Below are 7933 nucleotides of genomic sequence, written 5' to 3'. Positions count from 1 at the left end.
AGCAGGTGGCGTCCGAGAGGGAGAGCGGCGGTTTCCCATTGAAAGTCAATGGGCTCATTGACTTCAATGGAGATGCCTCGAGGTAACCTAGTTGGCTGCCGTCCAGACCGCAAACCGCAAAGCGGATACAATGTCCTTCAAAAGAGCTAAAATCACTGGGTCAAGTTCAACGTCAATTAGCGGGGAAATAAACTGTTTTAGGGCACCTAGGGATAAAATTCTTTTTGCCCCTAGTTCCTAAGCGTCCCCCCACTCGACCACCACCGGGTCCCCGAATCCTGGACCCCCGATAAGGGTCGAACCAGATAGAGCGGGTCGCGCCATAGGCTTTGCCGGCGGCGGCAGAAACGGCTCAGAAAAATGACTAAGTGAGAAATGCTGAATTTTAGGAATCCATATCTCCGGTTCCGGAGGGTTCAGCGGATCAGGGTTTGGGGTATCTGTAGCCACTGCTCCGGCATCGCTGCAGAACCATCCTTGACCCGCTTGGACCAACCCGACGGAGTATGGACCCCCTTGAAGTTCGGGACTTTTCCCATAAACTTCAATGGCAGAAAACCCCCATTGACTTCAATGGCGGCGATTTACCATTGAAAGTCTATGGCGGAGCTGCCCGTTGTTTTCAATGGGGATTTAGTGAAAAGCTGAGATTTCTTTTTCAATGGAGATTTTTGTATTAAAATGATTTAATGTGCATTGGTGTAACTTCGGTTTCTTAGGTCGTAGCAAGTCGCTTTTTGGACCATATGGTGTCCCAGTTCTGGCAATGCGAACTGGGAAGTTTGGACCTGCTAAACCTAACGGAACCGGATATTTTAATACGTTTATGTTTTACGTTTATGTTTTATGCTTAATAGTGTATCTTAAGGTATGGACAAAGACCCAGAAGAGATTCTTTTGGGCCATAAGGTAGCAGATGGCCCTGGGGACGCCGCTATGTCTAGGATTTAAGTGCTGTTCAAAGAGTTTTATCACCCTCACTGTTTATCCGAAGCCCAAACCAGGGCAGGTCTTAAGTGTTCCAGTTAACACCTTTCAACAAAGGTTTTCCTGCCAGAACTCCAAATGGTAGACTGTCTGGCATTCCTGACGTAAATGTGGGGCTTCAGAAATGAGACCCCCAGAGTTCTACTGCGCATGTGCCAACTAGCAGGGGGGCATGGGTCATAATGCTTTCCCACGTTAGTGAGTGGCTGGAGGTAATTGTAAACCAATCCCCTGTGCTTAAGGTTAAGAATAGAAGGAGAATGGTTTATAAACTGCTGTCCACCCATATATCCTTTGTCTTCGTTTGCTGATATGGTTACCTGATATCACCTGAATGATTTCCTCACTGCTGAAAGAAATGCTACATCATACTTCTCATTCCCCAACCCTTAAGTAAGTGTACTTCTTGTTCGTTACTGTATTATCTGTTGTGTTCACCTATATTCTAAGGAATAAATACAATTTATTATATCTTAAGCCTCGTTCAGTTCAAACCCAATTATTTTTGTGTAATATTAATAAGCCTGTGGAAGCTATCGTCACAAGGAGGTATTATAGTGTGTATTGTGGGGAGAATTAGTGTGTGTGTGTTGTTTGGGAGTGATATTCGGGAGGATTGTGTGTGCAGAAGGAAGAATGAGTGAGGGGGGAGTAAGGGAGCAGGATTGAATGAGAGGGGGTCATTGAGTGATAGCGGGGAGGGGAGGGAAGAGTGAGGAGAGTGGGTGTAGGAGGGAGCAGTGCAAGAGACCGTCGGGGGCAGAATACATGGTGAGAAGGGAGGCTGCCTAGAAGCATAAAAATCTACTTCACCACTGTTCTGTACTCTCTTCAATACTCTGTGTTACAGATCTCTCTGGCAAGAAATGGGGTCCAATGGCAAAGACTGCTCTAAATAAGATAGTATAAATGAACACAGAGAGAAATTCCAAAGAGTAACCCAAGAAAATACAAGTGAAATCTAATCGTAAGGTAATTAGTCCCATTAAGTGAAATACATAAAGGAATAGTCCATAAAAAAGCACAAAGGAAAAAAATAGGAGTACTTTATTGTGATGTTACATTTCAGAGAATATAAAATTATAGGAAAACAATTCCACTTTGTTCAGAAAACCAGAAAGTCTTGGTCCCAGGTGTACTGAATTTTTATTGCAAATAAGTTCCTTAATACACAAGTAAAGAATATAGTTACTTATTCTATTCTCTACTGTAAGACGTGCCACATTGCCCAATATTTGGGTACAGTGCCCAGATTGTGACCATGCACTACAGAGGTGAGATTCCCCCAACTCCAATTTGCTACACACTCCAAGAGAGATTATTGTGATCAGAGGTGGAATGAGAGGGGTGAGAAGGGTCGCTGCCCAGGGAGTAGCCTGACAGGGGGTACAGAAATCTCTTTTGGTGCATATATTGCGGAGCTGCATTGATTGACTTGTCAATCAGCTCTGCTGCCTATCCCATTGACATCATGATCCGGCACTGTGATCAGCTGCAGCGCTGACCCAGGTGTGTTAGTGCAGCACTTTACAGGGAGGGAACAGAGGTTGTGGATGACAGATGCTGGGGATAGGCCATGAGTACGGGCCAGAGTAAGGTGGAGACTTTCTGTACTCTGCATACAGGACACTGCATGCATGACAGTGTCTGTGTGTGTGTGTGTGTGTGTGTGTATTCCAAGTGTCAGTGTGCATAAGTAAGTGTGCTCTGTAAGTATGCCTGTGTGGCAGGTATAGGGGGGTGGTTCAGCTGGAGGAACTTATCCAGGCACAAAAGCACATAGATGCCCCAGATTATACCACCCCAAATGCTGATAATATCCTGCTGCACTTTACAGAAGATGATGCAGATGTCAGTGGGTGGTGGGTTCATTAAATCCATCCATCATATCATAGCCACACTGTGCATATGATGTACTGAATCAATCACAGGAAGACATCTCCATGGTAGGGGTAGAAGTTAACAGAATATGTCCAGCACTGTGGTGTGTAGCCCATAAATAATAATTGTGCACATTACAGAACATACTTGCAACTGCAAGATCATTTTGCTGCTTGTAGTGTTTGCTCTTGTCCTGTGCAGTGTTGTCGTAGATCCGTCTCTTCAGTGTTCACTGCAATAAAAGTAAGACATTGCATTAATATTACAGAAGTTTGGGAGCTGAAATCCCACTATGCTGCAGACATTTTCCCTTTGCATAAGATTCTTGTGATTATATCTCAATGATGATCAATAACAACTACATCATAACACAGCCGCTCAATACAAAATATGTATTTGCTATCAATGGTCATGGAGGCCAAACGTCACACAATGTACAGATATACTGCTGCGGCCGAGTTTATTCGAGCATTTGCCCGTTCTTGGCCGCAGCAGTAACCTGGCGCGCGCCGGAGGGTGCCGGGCGCACGCCGAAGCAGCGGAGGAGCGCCCTCCGATCGGGGCTTTCTCCCTTCCGCTGCCGGGTCCGTCGGGGTCCCCCGGAACCCCCTGCCGCTGTCCCCCACATCGCGGGACACCAGTGCTCCCTCGGGGAGCCCTGGACGCGCGTGCAGGGGGCGCAGGCACCCGATGACGCGTGACCGTGCATCGGTGATGCGCGGCACGCTGAGGGAGTGCGGCTAGCACGCCGGGGCACCCCCCGGCTTGCGGTGCTAGCCGTGCTTCAATAAAACGTGTCGGTAGTGTAGCAAGGATTATTTCTTCCTCTGGTGCATTATGATGGGATGTGTTGTAAGATTCTGCATTATTAGCATCACTGAATCTTTTGGAAACTGAGTAATATTCTATGTTTTAATGCAATATTATGGATGATCAGCCGGTAAAATAAAGCTTACTGTATCTGTAGCCATACTCTACCCATGATGTGCTGAATCAATGACTGCAGAGTGATTCAGAGTGGTAAACATGACTGGAACTCATCTCTGAATAGAGGACAGAACAGCAGTGCAGAGTAGGAGGTGAATGTATCTCAAATGGAAGACTTAGTAGCTGTGTGGGGAGTAGACAGTACAGACTGATCAAATAAATAGTTAAAGGAGTATCTTCAACATTACTTGGCTTTGTTATCAACATTGAAGTTTCTCTTGTTTTTTCTGTTCTTTAAATCACTACTACTGATGCCATGTGTAACCTGTACTGAGAGATATACTCTACTGGCCTAGATGAAACCATATGATGCAAACAGGATTCATCCCACTCCAGATTCATATGATTGCACCACTTCAACCTTTAATAAAACACATAGAACTACAGCAGTGCGCTACTGCACATGTTCTTGTTATGAATGGTAGTAGATGTGGTCCTTGGGTCAATACTTCATACAGCAGCCACACTCTACTCATGATGTATTGAATCAACAAAAACCTGCATGGTACAGATCACAGGAAGGGTAGAGTAGAGGGGAATATGTCCAATGCGAAACCCTTAGCAGCTGGATTGTGTGGAGTCAACAAAACGACAAATACTAAATGAGAAATATACACATTGCTTATCTGTCTCTGTGTAGTCATTTTCCTCCTCTTCAACTGTCTTTCAAAATTTCTCTTCTGACAGAAAAGAAACACATGGCTTCAATATTCACTGTTCTTCCCTCCTGAAATAAAAGTTAAGCATTGCATGGTTATGATCATACATACAATGAACCTTGCGCCAAACCATGTGATCCAAAGTAAATCCACCTCCCTCCCATAGCTGTGTTCCTTCTAGAGCTTCTACCACACAAGTCATTAATGTTCGTGACACTGTACTGCAGTCACAGTCTGCACACAAAGTACTGAATCAATTACATCACACTGAAAAGGCAGTCTACACGATGCAATAGTTAACCATAATAACTCTGTCATGCAAATGACAGGAAAACCTATATGTATATCATTAGGGGAGAGGGGAAAAATAATTAAAAAATAAGTGCGACAAATAAAAACAGATTATAGAAAAGTAAATCCTTGCCCTGGGAACTTTACAATCTAATAGAAATGTTAGAAGACTTAAAGAGAGGCAGCAGTTGGGGGAAGAAGTGCAGTAGATGACAATGCTTGTCCTTAATGGTGGGTACAATTAGTAGAAAGCACATCTTGGGAACAATAGTTGTTAGCAGTGACTGTGGGTGTGGGTGTGGGACAGTAGCCACGAGTCAAAGTTTTTTAAATGCTTGATTTAAGTCGTGAATTTTAAGATTGGTCTTACATGTGGGTGGAAGAGGTTATGTTGGCATATACTGAGTGTGAGGAAGTTTCACATGTACGGTGCAGTGATGGAAAATGGTTTCAGGCAAGTGAGAGAACAGTAGAGGTGAAAGAAGTTTACAGGAGACAGTTATGGTTATAGTGCAAGAGACAAGCAAGGGCATAACGAGAGATCAAAGATGATATGCAAGAAGGAGCAGATTAATGGAGAGCCTTAACAAAAAGGTAAGGAGGAGAACTTTGTAGGTGATACAAAAACTTGATGGGATGCCAGGACAGGGATTTAAGGAGATGAGCAGAGACTGTTGTGGGAGAAAGTGAGATAATTCAAGCAGCAGAGTTTTGCATAGGAGAAAGTTGTGAAGCATGGAGGCCTGTTAGTAGTATGTTAAAATAACCTATAGGATAACAGTATACATTGGAGTTTTAGCAGTAGGTTGAGAGGGGAAAGGGAAGATCTTGGCAATATTACAGAGAAAGAGGCAACACATTTTACCCATAGCCGTGCATGTGAATGGAGATGGAATTGAAGAGCCAAATGTTACTCCTATGCAACATGTTTGATGACAAGATAGATGGTAGTACTGTTTACTGTGATGGAGAAAGGGGATAATATGAGCCCAGTGTTAGACATTAAGTTTAAGGCAGTGGAGTGCCATCCATGAGCATATAGCCAGGAGACAACCCAAGAGTAGGGACTGGATTGCAGGAGTGAGAACAGGGGTGGATAGATTTGTGTGTGTATCATCCGCATAGAGATTATATCTAAGGCCAAAAGCATTGATGAAGTCACCAAATGATAGTATGTAGAGAGAAAGAGAGATCTCAGAACAGAGCCCTGATGTATACCCACAGACAGATCAATAGAAGACGAAGACATGTTAGCAACAGAGATGGAGAATGTGTGACAGGAAAGTTATGATGAAAACCAGGATAGAACTTTGTTACTGATACCAAGAGAGAGTTTAGAATATGAAGGAGGAGAGTGATTGAGAGCATCAAACGCAGCCGATAGATCAAGTAGGATTAGTAGGGAAAAACCTTGGGAATTAGCTTTAAGCACAGTCTGTAGAACGTGCTGTACGAAAGGCAGGTTGTAAAGGATCCAGGAGGGCATGTGATTTAAGAATGTTGACACTAGCAATTAGAAGGCAAACAGCATGAGGGATACAGAGCGGTAGTTAGTAAGGCACATAGGGTGTAGTTTGTTTCTGACAAAAGGGTGACCGCTACAGGCTTAAAGTAAGAGGGCAAAAATCCAGAGAATAGGGAGAAATTGAAGATGTGGGTGAGAGTGGGGACTAAGAGATGCAGTAAGGTGTGAGGGGATACGATCTAGAGGGCATGTGGTAGAGGGAGAATAGAAGATGATTAGCTTCCAGCTCTGTAAGAGAAGAAAAGGAGTCAAGTGCAGAAGGAGATTTGGGTAGAAGGAGAGAAGGGGGAAGGGACAGAAGGAATCTCCTTTTGGGTGGCATCCACCTTGCCTCTGAAGTAGTCAAATGCTTGAGGAGAAGTGAAGGAAGGATGGCAAGTGGGAGGAGAAGGTCAGTGGAGGGAGTCAAATACAGAGAAAAAAAACAGCGTAAATTAAATTTGAGTGTTGATGAGTGTGGAAAAAAGTAGTGTATTTAGCCCTAGAGAGCAGCTTTATACAGGACAGGAGACATTTTTACTGTAGAAAAATCAAACAAAGTGTGAGATTTCCTCCGTAGGTATTAAGAACAGCGAGTGGAAGTGTGATGAGTGTGTTTGGGAATTTAGCCAAAGGTGTGGGTTAGAGGGATGAGTGTGTCAGAGCCTATAGGGGGCATATAGATAGGAGGATAGCATTGTAAGAGTTAATAAGATTGTTAGTTTAAGCAGAAAGAAAGAGAGAGAAGAGAGAAGAGAGGTTAGAGTAGATGTCAGAGGAGAGTTTAATTAAGCAGAGGCAAATCAGTGGGACAGGTAAGATGCGGTGAGGGGAATGACTGATTGTGACTGATGAGAGCAGAAGAGGTTATGTACAACTAGAGCCTTGTTAGTAAGAGTGGACATTCCAGAGGGCACAGGAGAAGGGAAGAGAAAAGTAAGGAAAGGAATGTGGATTACATTAGATAGGTTAACACTCTTAGTAGGGAGGCCTGATGTGTATATGAGCCGGTCCAAGATTATAAGAGATATCCCCCAACATCAGCGAGCATAGAAGGAGACACAGAGATAGGTGTAGAGAGAGACAGAGATAGGGATATGTAGAGAGAGAAGGGCGTCAAGAGAATGAGACAGATAGGCGTAGAGAGAGGAGACATAGAGAGAGGGGGCTTTGAGAGGGGGGCGTAGAGAATGAGGGAAGGTGGAAGAGAATAGGATGTGCAGGAGTGCATTTCATTGAGCAGTGCAGAAATAGCTGCAATAGAGGTCTGTACAAATGGTGCTTTGTGTAGACACATGCAAAGGTAGGGGAAGGAAAGTGTATAGAACATGTGGATAAAAGCAGGAGTGTGGAAGTTAGAGAAATTAGAAAAGTTTTACAGAGGAGTGAGGAAACAGTAAACAGAAAGAACAAGAGAGAGGTTACATTGGGATGACGTGCTGTGGTAGAGAGAAATGCTAGGAGAGAGCCTCCAGATATTAGAGGACATGAATTGAGAGAGCAAATGTATAAATCAAAACCGGAGGGGGAGGTATAGCACGAAAGCTTGCACAGCAGTTGATGAAGATTATAGTCTTAAAGTTGCGTGTACCTGTCAGGGCACTCAAGAAGGTCAATGCTCACA

General features: G+C 44.0%; 1 long non-coding RNA gene across 1 annotated transcript; it reads right to left on the bottom strand.

Moving 5' to 3' along the window:
• Positions 1–2020: 2020 nt before the first annotated feature.
• LOC142476223 (uncharacterized) lies at positions 2021–4570 on the bottom strand. The gene is made up of 2 exons (XR_012791446.1): positions 4473–4570; positions 2021–3100 (listed from the first exon to the last, which is right to left on the bottom strand). It is a non-coding gene; the product is annotated as an uncharacterized LOC142476223 (long non-coding RNA).
• Between the last annotated feature and the right edge of the window lie 3363 nt (positions 4571–7933).

This window comes from Ascaphus truei, unplaced genomic scaffold, assembly GCF_040206685.1.
Source record: "Ascaphus truei isolate aAscTru1 unplaced genomic scaffold, aAscTru1.hap1 HAP1_SCAFFOLD_1515, whole genome shotgun sequence".
In the NCBI taxonomy this organism is placed as follows: domain Eukaryota; kingdom Metazoa; phylum Chordata; class Amphibia; order Anura; family Ascaphidae; genus Ascaphus; species Ascaphus truei.
Note: the sequence above shows the minus strand (reverse complement) of the source record. Positions and strands in the feature narration are given on the sequence as shown.